This window comes from Melospiza melodia, unplaced genomic scaffold, assembly GCF_035770615.1.
Source record: "Melospiza melodia melodia isolate bMelMel2 unplaced genomic scaffold, bMelMel2.pri scaffold_35, whole genome shotgun sequence".
NCBI classification, from domain to species: Eukaryota; Metazoa; Chordata; class Aves; order Passeriformes; family Passerellidae; genus Melospiza; species Melospiza melodia.
The window spans coordinates 7,200,991-7,219,965 of record NW_026948670.1 but is presented as its reverse complement, the minus strand read 5'-3'; the positions used below and the strand labels follow the sequence as shown (position 1 = coordinate 7,219,965).

General features: G+C 47.8%; 1 pseudogene; it reads right to left on the bottom strand.

Annotated features, from left to right (window-relative positions):
- Positions 1-5,623: 5,623 nt before the first annotated feature.
- On the bottom strand, positions 5,624-6,334 carry LOC134434336 (cytochrome b-like; annotated as a pseudogene).
- Between the last annotated feature and the right edge of the window lie 12,641 nt (positions 6,335-18,975).

The window sequence follows — 18,975 nt, the reverse complement described above, 5'->3', positions numbered from 1 at the left end:
AGGATTGTCTAATAGGACTGCAGAGTAGGATTGAAAATCAATAAAGTTTCTGAAACCACAACTCACCTTGAAGATTCCCTTCCTTCTCACTCTGCGAATAAACTCGAGAATTCCTTCTGAATTGTCTGTTGTTTCTTAAAGGTGGAAAGTGAAACAGTGTCTTTGGCATGGTGTGAAAGTGGGGAAGGATGTTCTTCATTCATCCTCTCCAGACCACACTGCCTTTGGAATATGGCCCACTGGTCTGTTTTTGGCCATCTTTGGTACTTCTATTTTAGGCAGAAAGGGCAATGGCATTTGAAGGCAAAAGCACAGGAAGAATGGGGCAGCCCAAACATCTTATACAGATGCAGGCCTTCAGCTGTGACTGGAGAGCATTGGGGCTCCCTAAATGCAATAATCTCTTTGGCTGGAGGAGAGCCTTGCTCAAGTGAGAAAGCAGAAAGATCAGAGAGGGTGCTCGGGAAGGTCTCCTGTGGTGCAGAGCTGTCAGCGCCTGTGAGGTGAGAGCGGGCCCGGCCTTGCCCAGGCTGGAGCCCCAGCAGAGCCCCGGTAAAGGCCGGAGCAGCCTGAGCCCTAGCAGAGGCAGGCTGGAAGGAGGCCCTTGGAGCTGCAAGAGGCAGCAGCCGGGCCCTGGGTGCCTCTTGCTGGGAGCGGGCGAATCCTCTGCTCTCAGAGCCCAGGTGGCAGCTGGCTGCTGCCGAGGGGAAGCGCAGCCGTGCTGGGCATAGCCCGGCCTGGGGGCCATGGCCATCTGGAATGTGCCCAGGAGCAGAGAAAGGCCAAGGGCAGCCGCGGGCCGCTGGGCTGCCTGAGGATTCCTCCTCTTCTGCCGGCTGCCCTGCACCTCCTGGCAAAGGCCAGCAGTGTGTGCAGCACTCTGGGCACTGGGGCAGGGAGCCGGGCTGCTCGGCAGGCTGGAGCACAGGGCAGCTCCTTCAGGCCCTGCACTTGTGCCAGGGAAGCGAGGCCAGCGTGAGGCCGGGACAGCTTGGCAGGGCCCAACTGCAGGAGCCAGCGCCTAACGCAGCTCTGGGAGGAAGCGCCTGCAACCCTGCAGTTCTGCACTGAGCCAAAGCAAAGGTGTGAGATGCAGAGTGTTTGGCAGAAATATTCAGGCCCACCAGGCCAGCCTGCTTTGTGCTCTGTGGCACACAGCAAGCGCTGTGCAATGCAGCTCTGAGCTGCTGGGAGAGAGGCACATCAGGGATGTGCCTGAGGCTTGTGCTTGAGGAGTGAACTGATTTGGAAGGGGGCAGAAGGGTTTCAGCAGGCAATTTGCGTTTTCTTCATTAATTTCTGAAAGAAAGTCATAATGTGTTGCACACAGGTAGGGTTATTAGAAAAGAAAGGCCTTATAAAATCAGGCCTACCTATTGTTATGTTTGCCCAATTATCCCGTCATAAAAAAAACCCCAAACAATATTAAAAGTAGTAGCAATTTTAATTGAATATTTAAAATATAAAAATATAAAATTGGATAGAATAGAATTTGATTAAAATAAGGGATAATTTGTTTCTAATAATAGCGCATAAGCAACAGATAACTGCGGGGTACGGAGTGCAGGCCTCTGGGACCCTTGCCACATCACATACAAGCTTGCCAAGTGAATATTCATCCTTATATACCATGTGTCAATGCCGTCTCCTCCCATTTTCGATTCTTCACACTTCTACCTCTACCCTCATCATCACCTTTACCATCCATATGCCACCACTTGGTTGGTGGTCGCACAAGTCTTTGGGGGTCATCTGATGAAGATTTTGTAGTCCTCCTCTGTGTCCTTTAATTAACCTTTGGGTTACACCAAGCCAATACAATGTAAGCCAAAACTAACATAATTACTACATCTGAGTATTGTGGAGAGTTTTGTCAAAGAGTGGCTTGAGGAGAGAGGACACAGCCGAATTAATTTGGTAAAGATGTCCTAACTAGGGACGAGGCCTTTTTGCAGGCAGGTGTCTGTTGGAAATTTAGCTGACTAGAGAATGGAAAAGTACAAGACTGTGGCTAATTCCAAATCTTGCACCTGCAAGATAACGTGTCCTTGGGCCTAGCTGAGTATGATAAAGAAATGGACAGCGAGACGTGAGAAGTAGAGAACGTAGGCCCAAAGGAATGAGGAAGAGCTGATGGTATAGTTTAACCAATAGATTGCTTGGCTTACAGAATATTCATAAGCTTATTATTTGCTGTATAAGTGTTTGATGCTTTCTTCAATAAACTGGACCTGTGATGAACCATCTGGTGTCCTGGTCTCCTTCCTTCGACAGAGTATCAAGGCAATAAATCCCTTATAATTAGCATTTTCCTGGGACACAACCAGAGAGTTCCTTCTTTGTTAATTTTTAGCAACCATTATCTCTTGCTTTCCTCCTGTTCCTGAACATCTGCGGGGGGGGGGGGGGGGGGGCATGGTGCCCCTCCTCTCCCTTTTTCTTCGGCATTACTAATTTTACCTGTTTTAATATTTACAAATATTAATTACTGTATCAATATTGATTCTTGTTTCAATTGTTATCAGCACGAATCATACCTATTTACCACACTGTGGTAAATTCCCAGCTGGCCTGTTCCATCTTCTACGTGCAGCCAGCTAACTTCCCATGGGAATAGTCATGAGTGCAGTTAGCACAAGCTATTGTGCTAAGAAAACTGTTTGCATCTGTAATAAACAAGAAACCTGTCCCATGAGCATCCACGAAAGAAAAATGTAATCACCTGAGTAACAGTGAGTCTTAAAAAGAGAGAGTCTTAACATGTACACACTAATACACCTTCTAAGCAATAAATTGTGTGGCAAGGAAACTACCAGCCAGTTGAAGTTGAACACAAGTCTGTGAAAACAGTATAAAAATGAGTTATGTGAATAAAGAATTGGCTTTTCCTGCATGAAGAAACTGAGTCCCGGCTGCTTTATTGACACAGCAATGTGGCTTCACTCAGCAAGAGCACCTGCAAGGGCGTATTGATGAAACACTGGTGTTTGATTCTCAGAATAGGAAGGAGAGGCATTTAGTCTAACAAACAGGGCATAGTCTTTTGAATTCCTTTAGCTTTAACAGGAGTGCTGAACCATGTATTCCCCCACTGCAGTGCTTACTGTGTGCAAGTGGCTATCTTGGCCTTGAGAATAAGGAGAGTGGTCCTGCTAAGAAGGTAGCTGAAATGCATTCAAAAGGAAGAAAGTGTTTTAGGAGGCTCTTGACCACCAAAGGAGAGTTTGAGGAATGGGAATATTTCCCAAATGACTGTGTCAGGAACTGGAGTCATGTCCCAGGCCTTGCCATATTTGATCCATGTTTGAGCAGGTTGACAAGACAATGAAGAAAAGTGTCTTGTTTAGCAGGTGGGACCATGACCCTTGAAAGAGAAACAATGGATTGGTCAATGGGTGAGCAGTCAAGCTTTGAAAGGAGAACAATGCACAATGCAGCCCTTGGTGGCAGGGAGTCATGGAGTCATCCTGAGCCATCATGGCCTCATCTCACACGCCAGGCATGTGTGAGCTGCTGCTCTAACTCCTGCTGTAAAATTCCACTCCTGAGCAGGAGATACAAGGCCTAGTTCTGGGCTGAAGGGTTGAGAAGGACGAGATGCACAGCGTTTTGATCCAGGGGATGTCCTGGAAGTGCACTGCCTACCTGCCCCTGCTGCCGAGCACCACGCTCCAACTCCTTCTCCTGTTCAGTGGATTTTTGGGAATCCAGAGGTCAGTATGTATTATATGCTACTGCAACTAATGGAATGAATTTGCTTTGCAAGCCCAGTTTTGTCCTGGGTTATTTTGTGCATGGGTCACCTGAACCTGTGACAATGACCAGCAGGGAGCCACAGGACACTCCTACTCTGATGTCAATAAATTCTGAGAAGTGACTGAAATATGTCAAAAAATTGGAGGTAATGTTTAGCCAGTAAGTTTCAGCGAAGTATTGAATATGTCTTAGTTCCATGGATACAAACTACTAGGTGAGATTGCTGGGTGTGCAGGGCTTAGGGAAGTGATTCCCTGTGCACCCAGCACTGAAATCAAGTAATGCCTCCTTTCTAACCCTGAGCTGGCAGCAGGGATCAGGCCTTGCTTGGTCACTTTCATTTTGACAACTTCTGTTAGCGACTAAGAAAGGTCCAAATGAAACCTCCTCCAGCTGTTTTCCTCTGGTTGATCTTTTTAGGCACCAAAGCTCTGTTCCACGGGTGGCCTGGGTGTGTGCAGAGCAATGCAGCCCCCACAAAGCCCTTGGTTTCCCCACGAGTTGCCAGTTTGACTGCTTCCAAAGGGGAAGAAAGGCAGAGATGTACATCCACAGGAGTCCTGGCCATGTCCAATAAAGGTGCAAATATGTGGGGAGATTTGTTAGCAATTATTTCAGCTGTTATGCCAAGCCAGTGCCTTCTCTCCTGCTTCTGTGCATTATAGGTGAGTAATGTAATAGTTGGCTCTCACAATTAAGAGATAGATATTATGTGGAGAGATATTATGTTCAAATGTAAAGTGCTGTTATTGTAATATGTCCTCCCATAGTCCTCTTTCTTATCCCCCTTGTAACAGTCTTGGTAGTCAGGGCATTTGGGGAGGGCTGGCTTGTGACCAGCAGGCGGGGTGTAACAAAAATTGACCTCCAATCAAGATGCAAGAAAGTAATCTCCACCACTGGACGGCAGAGAAAGAATTGACTGACAAAACATTGGGAGGGGCTAAAGGTAAAAAAGCAGAGTATCCCTTTTCTAGATGAGCATGTGGCTGCTAATTATGGAGACTTCCCAGTGCTGCAATCTTTCCTTTTACAGTCTTTTCTTAAGGTTTAATAAACCTTTAAAAACTTAAAGGTTGCCACCTTCTCGTAGTGACATCAGAAGGTTGCCTTGGTGCACGGAAGCCCTGAGTGCCAGAGCCCACTCCTATCTGCCTGACTGGGGTGTCCAGGGCACCTACACTGGAGCGCGGATACTTGCATGTATATACCTAGCTGCCCCTGTGGCTACAGACACCCCCTTTTTAGCTGAACGCCTTGACAGCAGCTTTACCAAACCAGTGGCATCCTAATGCTCTTTCTGTTTCAAAATCAGAAACTCAGTCACTAAGAAAGAGCAGGAAGACATACAAAAGCCAGGTAAGGATACACCCTAACCTAAGTAGAGAGGAAACATCTACTTACTTGTGAAATGTGTCATAAAATAGGCACCATAAGTAATGCCATAGGCAGAGAAAAGCAAAGGAGCAATTCACTCAATCATTTTAACACTGCCCTGCAAGTTTGCAGGCTGTGCTCACACAGTGGAAAAAGCAAGGCTCCTGTGAGTGTGCAACAGCCCACTGACAATTGCCTCAATCAGAGGGAATAGAATTAGAATGATTGTGAAGTATGTGAATGAGGCTAGTTGGCCAATGATGATGAAGAGGTGTCCTACTGGCTGGCTGCCTACTCAGGTTAGGATGAGGACATTGGCGACTAGGGTTCAGAATAGGATTTGTGATAGGGGGCAGAAGGGTATTGATCATAGTTTTGATGTATGTAGTAGTGGGGTGAGGAATACGACCAGGATTGAGGCGGCTAGAGCTAGTACGCCTCCTAGTTTGTTTGGGGTGGATCAGAGGATGGCGTAAGCAAATAGGAAATATCACTCGGGTTTGATGTGAGGAGGGGTGACTAGCGGGTTGGCTGGGGTGAAGTTTTCTGGGTCACCTAGGAGGCTGGGGGAGAATAGGGCTAGTGAGATGAGTAGGAAGAGCATTAGTACGAATCCTAGGATGTCTTTGATGGTGTAGTATGGGTGGAAGGGGATCTTGTCACAGTCTGTGGGAATGCCTAGCAGGTTGTTTGAGGCTGTTTCGTGGAGAAAGGTGAGACGGACGAGAGTAAGGCCTACGATGATGAAGGGAAGGAGGTAGTGGAGAGCGAAGAATCGGGTCAGTGTGGGGTTGTTGACAGAGAACCCTCCTCAGGCTCATTTGACTAGTGTTTGCCCGATGTAAGGGATGGCTGACAATAGGTTTGTGATTACAGTAGCTCCTCAGAATGATATTTGGCCTCATGGTAGGATGTATCCTACGAAGGCGGTTGCTATGAGGGTTAGGAGGAGGATGACTCCAATGTTTCAAGTTTCTTTGTTTAGGTATAAGCCGTAGTAGAGTCCTCAGCCGATGTGTGGGTAGATGCAGATGAAGAAGAAGGAGGCTCCGTTTGCGTGGAGGTTGCAGATGAGTCAGCCAAATTGTACGTCTCGGCATATGTGAGCGACAGAGGAGAAGGCTAGATGGGTATCTGCTGTGTAGTGCATAGCTAGCAGAAGACCTGTGACGAGTTGAGTAATTAAGCAAACGCCTACTAGAGACCCGAAGTTTCATCATGTTGAGATGTTTGATGGTCGATTAGGGCGTTGTTGATGATTTTGAGGATTTGGTGGTTTTTACGAAGGTTGAGGGCCATTGGTTATTTCTGTATGTGGCTACGAGGATAATGAGAATGGATAAGGCGAATGATCCTAAGTAAGCTTTGATTAGGCCTGAGTGGAGGTGGTGGCAGTTTTGGTTGCTGTAAGTTGTAGGCTGGCTAGCCTCTCTGGACCTACTATTTTGTATCAGGAGAGGTCAATTAGGTGGGATGCGATGTTCTGTCCTCCTTTGAGGAAGTTGGTTATACTTAGGCGGTGGGATAGGGGGTTAAAGTATCCTAGGGATGTTGAGAAGTTTGTGAAGGGGGCTTGTTTGGTCAGGATGAGAAAGCTTTAGCTTGGACAACAGGAGCAGGAGCCTCGTGAGGGGCCTTCAGCATCTCCTCAGTGCATCCAAATATTTGAGCCACTTTTGGAAATGACTTTTCCCCCTTTTTTTTTCTTGGGTATATATATTTTTGTTTGTTTGTTTGTTTGTTTGTTTGCTTGGAGGAAGAGGCTGTTCATTTTCTTCTTCTCCCAGCTGAAGTTCTTTTCATCATTATTTTCTGCCCTTTTATAGCACTGGGACTGGGTCTGCTAGAATTTTAATTTCCAAGGTATCACTTCTGGAGAATGCAGAAGTTTTGCATGAGAACACATCATTCTGTGCAGGGACCTTGGTGCAGAAGGAACTGTTGTGGTTCCAGGCCAGCCAGTATGGCCTTATACATCACTTTGAGCTTAGTAGTGCCCATGCCTTTTTGCAGCCCAGGGAATCAGTGTGTGTTGTGTTTGGGAATTGAGCAGGAGGTCAACGCCCTTGCATTCCAGCTGCTCCTCAGAGGTCACAGGAGCTGGAAGGGGCTGGGCTGCATTTCTGATTCCAGCCAGTTTAGCTCCACCAGTGTGGTCGAGTCCAAGAGAAGAACTTGCCTGAGCACACATGCACAAAGAGTGCAATTCCCAGTGCAATGCTCTGGGTCTGATCCCTTTCTGTAAGGACCTACATGCTCCACATTCCCCAAGAGTGTGCTTTTTTGAAGCAACAGGAGAGCAATCTCAGGATTGTAGTTGAGTGTGGCACTGCTACCAAGTTCTGATATCTGTAGCAACAGAGAGGACAGTAAAGAGAGATTTCAGTAATGAAATCTATCTGTCTGTCTATCTATCTATCTATCTATCTATCTATCTATCTATCTATCTATCTATCTATCTATCTATCTATCATTTACATAATTGAATCTTCCTGGCTCTGGTCCAAGGCAGTTGGAGGTGCAAAGCTCACCTAAAGCATCCCTTTCTGGAGAGGATTTAAGACATGTTCCCTCGACCAATTCTGAGCAGGCAGAGATGTTTTCCCCTCCAGATATGGTGGTTTTTTTTCCCCTCAGAGTTGCTTCCCTCCTCCAGCCTCTTCTGCCCTCAACTCCCCAGTTAATTCTTTAAATTTCTGCCTGTCCTAGAGAGGTGCAACAATTCCATGTTTAGGTGGTGTTTGGTGACTCTGGTCACACATGCATTATGTGACACATGGTTTCCTTCACTGGCATCCCCAGGGCTGTGTAAGTGCATTCGTTCATGGGGCCTTAGGAGAGTCTTCTCTTTCCCTCAGCAGCAGCAGCAGGGAGCGGTGGCAGGGTCAGGACGAGGAGGAGGTGGCTGCCCTGGCCCTTTGCTCCCGGGCCCCAGGCCAGGAGGGCTCTGGCTGCAGCAGGGCGCTCTTTGGGCAGCCCCTGGCAGCCTCTGCACGGAGCACGGCACGCTGTCTCGTCCTGCTGGTGCCACTTTTCTTCAGCAATACCCTAGCTCCTCTTCACAAGGAAAAAACTCCAGCAATCTAAAAAGAGATCATTCAAGTACAGTTCTACCTGCCTTTGTATTGTAGTTCAGGGCATGTGATTTTTTGTCTATAATTTCATGATTTTTATGAAAACATGCATTCATATCTGCACATTTTTGTGGTTTTAATTATTCATATACCTAAACACTGTGTTTTAAACCCTTGATTTAATTTTCAGGTAGTATATTTTAAAATGTCACAAAACAACACCTTTTGGGTAGTTTTTCTCACTCTTAAAAAAAACCCATAAGCCATTTTAGTCTCTGTCTCTCCAAGTTGGTTCATATTGGTCTATTTTAAATCAGAGCTGCAATACTTTTATAGGATTTAGAGAGGTCCAATGAAATGCACACCAGTGATTCCTCTTGTGGAATATCATGGCCCTACCATAAAGCCTCTATTTACTTTTTTTTTTCTCTCATTAGCTCAACTGCAAGCACATGTTTAGTTGCAAACTTACACAAGATGAGCAAAATCAAAATGATGTGATGGGCCTTTGGGAGCTCCTTGTTGATCTTTCTGCTTCTTCAGCTGAGCAAAGATCTGATCCAGGGAAAGAGATTGCACTTAGTGCTATACAACCATTTGGCTGGAACTCTGCTGATTTCTAGGAACAGCTGGAGGCCTCTATCTCCCCAGGATGTTTTGGCTGAGCCAAGCTTTGCTGGGTTTTGGCTGCAAATACCATTGCCCTTGCTTTCTTATATCCACAAGTACCATGGCTGGGCAAAAACTGCCACATGGGCCATCTTCCAAAGGCATTTTGGTCTGGAGTTTGTGAATGAACAAGAGCCTCATCCACTTCCAAAGCACATGAAAAAAATCATGAAAGAGAACCTCCCATCCTTAATGAACAACTGACAATTCACAAGTGGATCTAGAGCTTCTTTACGCAATGAAAAGGAAGGCAATCTTCCAATGGAGTTGTGCTTTCACGAGTTTTTCTTCTGACTCCCACTCCCAGCTGGCACTGGAAAAAGTCACATCTCTGCAAGCGTCAGTGTCTTCTGTCTGCCATCAGTTGTTTTGCTGCAACAATCAGAACAGGCATCAGGCTGGAGAGAGGCTCAGCTGATGCTAGCAACAGGAGCTGCCCCAAGGAGAAAAAAGACATGAACTTTTACCTCCCAAACCCATCTCCCCAGAGGCTCAAGCAGGATTCATCTGGTTCCCAGAAATACAAAGAAATAGGGCTGAGAAGACCCTTTGCAGCTATGTGTTCATGCCCAAGACTTTGCTGATGCCATTTGGGTTTTGCCTTTTTTCTTTTCTGTCTTTTCTGTATTCCTTGCACATCAATTTAGAGCTCTGTAGGCTACTCGATTTGTGACTACTTTTCCCAGTCCTCTTCTATGGATTTTGCCGAAGCAGTAAGACAAATTTCCAGAGCTCCAAGCGCCAGGGGGTAGAAGGCCCCAGGGGTATCTTGGTTCTTCCTGGGACAGACCCCTGCAGGGAGCTGGTGGACTCACCATCCATGCAAGCCTTTAAAAGAAGACTGGATGGGGCACTCGGTGCCGTGCTTTAGTTGAGGTATTAGGCCATAGTTTGGACTCGATAATTTTTAAAGTGTCTGTCTTCTAAGCCAGTGATTCCGTGATTCTGTGACTGACGCAGCATTTCCTGCAGCCCGGGAAAGGGCTGTGGGGGCCCTTGGCCAAGGACGGGGATCAGGGCTCATGGCAAAGAAGAAAAGGGCTCAAGGCGAAGGCTGACAGGGCAGAGCTGCCCCAGCCCGGCCCAGAGCGAGCCTCACGTCCTCCTCCTCACCCTGCGCTCTCTTCGCTGCCCTTTGCGGCGCCGGCGGCTCCTCTCGCTGCAGGGCTCCAGGGCGTGCTGGGGGCCGGGCCTCTCGTCTTCGGGAAGCGCCGGAGCCTCGGAGGCGAGCGGCTGCTGCTGTGGCCAGCAGGGGAGAGCTGCGGCTGCAGCCCTGGGCACGGCGAGCTGCCGCTATGGCCGGCTCCTGCCGCGGCTCCTGCCTCTGCTCCGGCCTCTGCTTCTGCCCTGTGCGCATAGATACGGCCGAGGGCTGGCCGGCAGCTCCCTGCCGCTCCGCAGCGGGCCCGGCCGGGCTGCTGCTCTCTGCGGCCTCTGCCCGCCGCTGCCGGCCCCGCCGCGCTCCCGCCTGCCTCTGCCGCAGCCGGGCCCACACGGGAGGCAGCACATTGCGGCCGGCTCGGAAAAGCCCTGCCCGCAAAGCGCCCGCCACGGCCTCGGCCTCAGGGCACAGGCTGCCGGCGTCCTTGCAGCTGCGAGCCGGCCCGGGTCGCCTGCCGGCCTCGGCCACAGCTCCCGCCTGTGTCTCCATGGCCGCGGCTGCTCGGCACAGCGGGCTGAGCACAGCCAGGGCCAGCAGCAGCTCCTCACGGGCCCAGGCTCCAGGCACTCCGAGCCCGCCCAACCCCGAATTCCAGCCCTGAGGGGCTTGGCGTCCCAATGCATCCCATGGGGACAGCAGGGTCGGCCGCTGAGCTCAGCCCATGGTGACACCACCAAGTGACCGACGGAAAATTCACCAAATCCTCATCAGAGACAAGGGAAAACTGCCATGGTGCCTGACACCCTGAAGCAACTGCCAATTCCAGATCACTCCATCCATGTACGAAGAGGCTTTTGCATTAAAGCAGAATAGACTTAGCAAAAAGGAGGGCAGGAACAAACATCAAAGTTATTTGGACTCATTCTTCTTGTGTCTGTTAGAAAGGCCAAGAAAATGCACTCCTTGCTCTTCTGACACAGCTCTCTCTGTTCACGATGTGCGGGCAGGGAGTGCTGATGATGTGCAGGAGCTGATGCAAGGGACAGGGACGAGGATGCAGCAGGCACAGTGCCAAGCTGACAGAGGGATGATCTCTGGCAGTGGCACTGAAGGAGAAGAGTTTGCAGGCAGCACAGAAAATGGCTCTTTGTTTCACCTCTTTTTTCAGTGCTGCTAAGAATGTAGCCTGGAGTGAGCTGGGAACACCAGAGCATGGAGCCCTTTCCAGGCAGGGCTGCATCAGACACAAACCAGCAGGGGACTGAGGAGCCCCTGGGGTGGCAGTGAGCAACCTTGGGCTCTACTCACTGCTGGTGGCATTTTCTGTTGAACCATCTCCAAGGACTTCTGTTGTGCTCTGTATTTCTAAGGGTTTTCCCCCTTGGTTTTTTTTGGTTGTCTCCTGCACCTTTTTTTCTCCAAATTTTCCTACCCTGTCAGCAGCACCCCCTGTCCAGAACTTGGCTCTAAAATATCAGCAAAGCAGCTAGGAACAACAATGGGTGGAATCCTGCGACTCGAGAATTCATATGCCAGAGCCCTACCTGTGCCTGTGCCTTATGTCAGGACCTCCTTCTCTGTGCAAAAACTAGGGATTAGTGGAGTTTTTTTGCCACAGAGCTCCTGAGAAGCAAATGTTGTGCTAGGTTTCTCAGGAGTGTTTCCGTTAAGTTCATGGCTGGCAAATAGAAAGTAAGGCCAGGGTAGCAGAGCAGCTGGGAGCTGGTCATTCCCTGCAAAGGGCTGGTGTAGGATGTGGGAACACCACGTTCCAGGAGGGGCGAGCAGGGTCAATGTGCTCAAGGTGCTGCAGGTGAGGTTTGGGTTCACTTAGTCAGGGCTGGCGAGCACTGGAAGATCCAGCTGCAGTCCCCATCCATGTCCCTTTCAGTGCTGGCTTTAGGGTGTCTGCAGCCTGGATCCAGAGCGCCCTGGGGGCTCCTGAGGCTGCCTTTGCACTCAGGGTGAGGATGCCCAGGAGCCCCTGAGGCCGGCAGTGGGGACCAGGGCTGAGGCTTGCGGCCTGGCAGGTGTGGCTCTGGGGGCTGTGACATGCCAGGGCATGGGTCACTGTCACTGCCCTCCGCAGCCCTGGCTAGCTCTGTGATGCTCCAGGGACAATGGCAAGAGCGGGGAACTGGCTAGGTTAGGGTTTGCCTGAGCCAGAACCTCTAGGCCAAATGCCGAGCAGTAAAGACCCTTGGAGGGCCAAGTGAAGGAAGCAGAGGAGGCTCTTCCGCGGTGTAAAGTGCAGCAAATTCATCAGGAGAGGCGGGGGGAAGGCTCTGTAGGTGAGAATTCCCAAAGGGAACAGATGTTGAAAGAACCCCCAGCACCCTTGTGCATGGGTTTTTAAAATCTTTCAAAACAGGTGGTGGACACCATATGGTAACCAATAAACGACTCTTGGGGTGTGGTTTTGAGGGCTACAACAAATCAAATCAAGGGGAAGAGAGCGCGTTGGGATAGGGATTGGATCTTAGGGTGAGAGACAGGGAACTTTCTGGAACAAAGGGTAGGGTTTGGGCTGAGGGATGGGGCAAAGGGGCCAGGTTGTCTTGACAGGGAAAAATCTGGTGAGGACGGAGGGGATTCCTTGAGAGACACTTGGGTAAGAGGGCATAACATAGGGGAGAGACTAACTGTAATAACTTAGGGAACACTTGAACATACCACTATATAACAGAATATTTGACTCAATAAACTAACTCACTGCAACACAGAAATTCAGGCTTTCAGCAGCTGAGAGGTGGCACTATTAGATCCCGCAGCAACTGGTGAAAGCCATCTCTGTCCTTCAGGTTCTTGCTGTGTGGGAAGGTGCTGCAAGTTGTGGTGGCTGCACTGTCCCTTTGCTGGGAGGATGATCTGTACCAGGGCAGAGCAGAAAGCTGCCACGGTGAGCAGAACATGCTCGGAGCATTACAGTTCAGAGAATGGCACTGCCCCTGAAGGGCAAAAAGCTTGAAAGCATAGAATTCTGTGCAGAACAATTGCACAAATTTTCTCTTCTGGAACATGCCCATTTTTGTATGCTGTAGATGAATACTCTGGGCTTTATAGATTACATGGGGTTTTTTTCTTAAGGTTTTTGGGACAACTCTCAAGTTTATTTCTGTTTGTATTTTACATCCAGATTTACATGCATACAGGTTTTTTTTAATTATTATTTTTCTTTAGTAAATACTAAGGGAAAAAATACCTAAGCATTTTTTAATCCTTTGGGATATTGTGATTAATATTCTTAGAAAGAAAACCTTGTTGAACAAGTGTGAAAACACAGAGAGAGGGAAAATAGCATAGACATCTTTTAGAACAGGGCATGTAATAAGGACTGCAGAACTGAGTAATTCCTCCAAGTGTAGAATTAGCAAGATATATCACCAAGAGTAACTGCCAAGATACTTCTTTAATCAGGGGAAATGTGACCTGCAGCCATACGAAGCACAGCCAAAGCAAATGAAAACCTTTGGAAAAGAGGGAATTTTGCCAGTGACATCTGTCTGTCCGGATAACTGAGGGAAGCCCATCAATATTGCACTACATTCCTCAATATTTGCAATGTCTTTTCTCCCAATTTCTGTGAAATGAATAAGCTGCAGTTGTTTACCATTAACTTAAGCTCTTAGGGGAATTACTAAGCACCATGTATGTTTTTCTGTAGCTGAGCAGGACTTGAATTTCCCAAATCTTCTACAAAGCAGAAGGGAATCACACAGTTACTTGTGCTAATGTTAATGAAGTGTTTCATGGAAGCAGGTGAATGAGAGCATTGCATTGTAAAACTTCCACATGCAAGAAAACAGCAGTCCACTTAGAATAAAACATAGAAGGCTAGCATAACATCAGAACAGGATAAAATGAAATTGCTAGACAGGAACTGATGCATCAGAAATTAGATGTATCATTTCTGATACATCTGCATGCATTTGCAAGCTAAAACAGAAAAAGAAGGGCAGAGATAATAAGGAAGAAAGATTTTAAAATTGCACTGTGCAGGAGAGACACACAAACCACCAGTGTGAACACAGCTGGGAGATCCAGCCTGGAGATGCATTAGAGTGGAATCCATTCACTGAAGGTCTCTGGTGCCCATGAGTGCAAAGACTGAGGAAAAAAGGAAAAAAGCTGAATTTCTGAAAGCTGTTTAGATTCCTGGAAGCATTGTCTAGAGATCTAAAAATCTAAAGACTCAGAGAATCTGAACCTAAAACATCCCCAAATGGATTGATCAGGTATGATGTGCACATCTCTGCTGTTTTCAGAGTCAATGAAATTGACAATGAGTGGCTTGAAATTAGGAATGCTCACCCAGATTTTATGTCCATTACTTTAAGAACACCTTAATAAGGCACTTCAGGAACTGAACACTGACATTCTCACCCTGCTCTATTTTATATTTGAATACAGGCTGGTAGAAGGAGAAATCAGGCTTTAATTTCTCCCCAAATTACCTGTTGCACTTTCAGGTTAGGAGTAGATGTAAAATTCAGCCAATCACTCTCTCTATCCATGAATATTCCACTAGTGAACTGACCTACAGAGCATCCTTTTTCTCTTTTGTACCTTCCTAAATGGTACCCAATGAACAGGATACTCGCATAAATCTCACAGAAAATCACCAAAATTGTGGAAATTAACACTCAATTCCATGATAAAAGCTTCTGAGGAAAGGCATGACAGGATCACTGAACAAACTGAAACTTGGAAGAGAAACAGGCATTTCAGCATTGATCAAAGGGAAAGAAAAAGAAATGCTGTAAAATTTCCAACTGGAAGGTAAGGAGAAAGACAGGAAGCACAGAAAGAACAAGGCCCTGTCAGATGACCTGTGCAAGGTAACTTTGTGCCCCAGCACTGTTAGAGGACAATCCCTGTCATTGGTGCAAGCAGCTGGAGACATAAATGCTGATTGATTTGGGGGCCACAGTCTTGGTAAGTGCAGAGGTGGTTCAATAACGTGACATGAGGGAGTTCCCTCAGAGCAACTGGGATGCCAGAAAGAAGTGAACAGCTCACCACAGCCTGGCCCGCTCGGCTGCTTTTCCTTCTGACCCTCCTGGGGAGGCTCTGACATTTCCTCTTCCTTGATGGAAGCGCAGCTGCTGCCAAGGGAAACGTCCCCACACTCACTCAGTGTTCCCTGTGCTTGCCAGATGTCCCATCTGCTGTCCCTGTCCAGGAGAGCTGCTCTGCTCGGGAGGAGGAGACCGAGCGAGAGCCTGGGAACATCGGCGGCTGCAATCCCTCCTGATCTAGCGCTGTTTATGGATGTGTAGTTGGATTTGGATGGTTACAAGTATAGGGATATTTACATACACTGACTGATATTTGTGTAGGGATATTATGTGTGTGTATTGTTATACTGATGCGTGTATATTCATCTGTTTACATACTTATACAGCTCTGTAGCTGTGCATTTCTATAGCGGGGTCGTATGGATTTTTTTATTGGTCCATTGATATTTGTGCATTTATAGACAGGTTTGTTATATTTGTATTATATTGTCATGTTATATGTCGTGAAATATGTAATGCATGTTTACATCTCTAAATTGTTATGTCTATATATGTATTTACTTCTATTTATTATGTATAGAGTTGTATAGTTCTTAAATTCTATTTATTTAGTTCTGGATTTGAGATTCTTTAGAGAGGGATATTGATGTTTCTGTATTTGTATATGGGCTGTACGGTTGTAGTAATATGTAATGAATTTAATTGTTAAACTTCAATTCAGTAACTTCAATATTTGTGTACAGTGAGTTGTTGCAGAGGGTTGCAATAAAGTAATTTTTTTTCCACTGTAGTTGATATCTATATATATTTACATATAACAATTCTCAGAATAAATTAGATTTTAATCATAAATTGATATTTCTGTGTTTCTATATTGGTAGCAAAGCTGTTGCAATTTAAAATAAATTTCATTTTTAAACATGAATTAATGTTTGTGTATTTGTACATTAGTAGTGTGGTTGTAACTACCTGCAATAAATTCAATGTTTCAACTGAAGTAAGTGTAGATTTGTGCTACCCAAAGCCATGGGCAGGTGTAAATGCTGGAGGATTTTGGCCATGCCAATCTCCGGCCATGCCCAGCACATGCCCCATCTGCACTCAGGCTGGGCAGGGGAAGGGCAGATTTGGGCTGGCAGCAGAGCCCCACGTTGGCTCAGAATTCGCTGCAGAGGCAGCTGAGCAAACTCCGGGGCTCCATGAGCACAGAATCCAAGCAGGAGCCACCCGAGGAGGACAAATCCCTCATCCCACGGGCAGCTCTTTAGGAAAGTGCTCCAAGTGTCCCCCTGAAGCTAATCCCAGAGACTAGAAGCCAGCAGGGATCCTGAGCCAGCTCTGCTGCCTTTGGCAGCACTTTGGCAAATGAGCTGCAGCAAGGGGGAGGCAGCAGCAACTGTGACTGCTGCAGGCTGGGGATGAAGGGAGGGCCATGGACACAAGTGCTGAGATGCCTCAAAATCCAGAAGGAGGCTGGAGAGCTGGGAATCAACTTGGCATTTCAGTGCCAAGCTCTCACAGGCACTGAAATGATGGAATCCCTTTGTGTGAAGTGACCTGGAAGAACTGACAGGGAGTTGCTGCTAGGATCAGCAGTAGCAGAAAGCAAAAATGTACAAACACTAGGAGATCATCTAATATCCCCCACAAGCAATGGCTTCAAAAATGATCTCATGTATATATTATATTATAATATATAATATATATATATATTATATTATATTATATTATATTATATTATATTATATTATATTATATTATATTATATTATATTATATTATATTATATTATATTATATTATATTATATTATATTATATTATATTTTATTATATTATATTATATTATATAAAGTTATTATTATATTAATCAAAATATATAATATATAATATGCATGAAATTTAATGCACATGTATTTTTGGACAATTTCATTTTTTGATATATATTTTCATTTAAGATATATATTTGAAATAGGTTTTCAGCTTGGGAAAGTGAATATTCACAACAGTGCAAAACCATCTGCCCACAGAGCAGTCAGCCCCCAGGTGTGTGCATGCACACCCACCTACGGTGCTTGCTCTTCTCAGCATCTCGGGGCTGCTGTTTGCACACAATTGGGATGAATTTAACTCAACAGAGCCACGAGTGGGGTGTCCAGCTTGTCATGAACACTCATGTGGCAACGAACAACACAGAGCTCTCAAATTACATTATCACAGGTAATTTCATTCCTGCTGGACACTGTGGAGCTCTTAAAAGACACAGAAAAGGGGTGGAAAACATTGGCATCATGCTACTGCTGGTGTCCTCCTGGAGGAAAATCTGTCAGGTTTCTTAAGGTGGTAGCTTTTCAAAACCTAGGAAAACTGCTCAGCAGTGGTAGCCCAGTTGTGAATGGTTTTCTTGAATTGGCAAAGCTGGGGAAAGCACTGAGTCAGGAGCAGGAGACAAGTGACCCTTGCAGGCCTGGGGCCTCATTGCCTCCTTGTCCCTGCTCAGCAGCCTGGCAGGGGCCGCCCCATGCTCCTGCCCTTGCCATTGCCCATTCCCACATGCCAGTGCCCATCCCGGGAAGGGCCCTGAGCAAGGAGGGAGGGACAGGATCCGCCTGGCCAGGGGCTGGGGCTCAGGCCTTGGCCCTTGGCATTCCTCAAACACATCCAGCTTTGCTCAGCACCACAGAGACACCTTTGCCTTGCTTGTCCCCAGCTGCCATCACTGCCTCCAGTGTTCAGCTCTAACTGCAACCTAGAGACACTTTCTCAGTTGTGTTCCTCAGTGGGACCCATTAAAACTTCAGGAAACTTCAGAGTTTCAATTTAATTTTGAGTTCTTGAGAAGTTTTTTGAACACCCTCTTAGGCACTGATTCTGATGTAAACAACACCAAATCCCCAAGAGGCTCATTAAATTCCTTGTGCTGTGTCTGTCTGCTGAGTTTTAAAGGAACAGCTCTTCCCAGGACCAGCTCCCCTCCCAGCCCAGCAGGGCTGAGGGCTCTGCCTGCAGACACTGAGGGGACAGGAGCCAGGCAGAGACAGGCTGAAGGCAATCAGGATTGGGAAGACATTGAGCTGAGACTTCACTTGGGGAAAGATATTCACAGCCCTGTGCATGGTGAGTGTGTGGGTGCAGGGCAATGTCCCCTGTGCTCCTGGAGGGATCTCCTGAAGCCAGCGCACCCCACAGCCTGGGGGATGTGCCAGGAGGACTCTCCCAGTTTCTCTGTAGCACAGGAGGAGGAGGAGGAGGAGGAGGAGGAGGAGGAGGAGGAGGAGGAGGAGGAGGAGGAGGAGGAGGAGGAGGAGGAGGAGGATGTGCTGCAGAGTGGGGATGCCCTGGGCACTGTCAGAGCCATCCTGCCCTGTCAGAGGGCAGGACGGCTCCTGCTGCCAGGGACGGCTGCAGGGGGTGAATCTGGGGCTGCAGCCAGGGCTGCTCAGAGCTCCAGCTCATTTCTGAGGGGACTTGTCATGAACTCATTCAGGGCTGGGGTTTCCTGCTTGGGTCTCTGTTTTCCTGAATTTGTGCTCCTACTTTTCCAAGGGCTCAGCTTGGTGGCAATGCAAACTCAACTGTGCAGGGCAGAGCAGGGGCTGAGGCCCTTAAACCATCACCCCGAGGATTCCTGGGCACTTCAGGAAGTGCCTGCACCTGCCCAGCCTCCAGATCCATGCAGCATCACCTTTCCCTGGTGCGCAGGCTGGGGGAGCTGTTCTTTAATCCCTGCAGGGCCCAGCAGCTGCAGGGCAGGGCTGGCCCAGGGGCTGGGCTGGGCTCTGGCAGCTCTGGCAGGGAAGGAGCCCGGGGCCACAGGAGCAGCTGGGGCTGGGACAGCTCCAGCAGCAGAGCCGTGGGCAGGCAGGGAGGGAGGCAGTGCTGAGGGAAGCCCTGCTGCAGGGCAGATGTGGCACCTGCCGGGCCTGCCCTGCAGGGCAGACACTGCCCTGAGCAGCACAGCTCTTGTGTCCCCTCGCAGCCA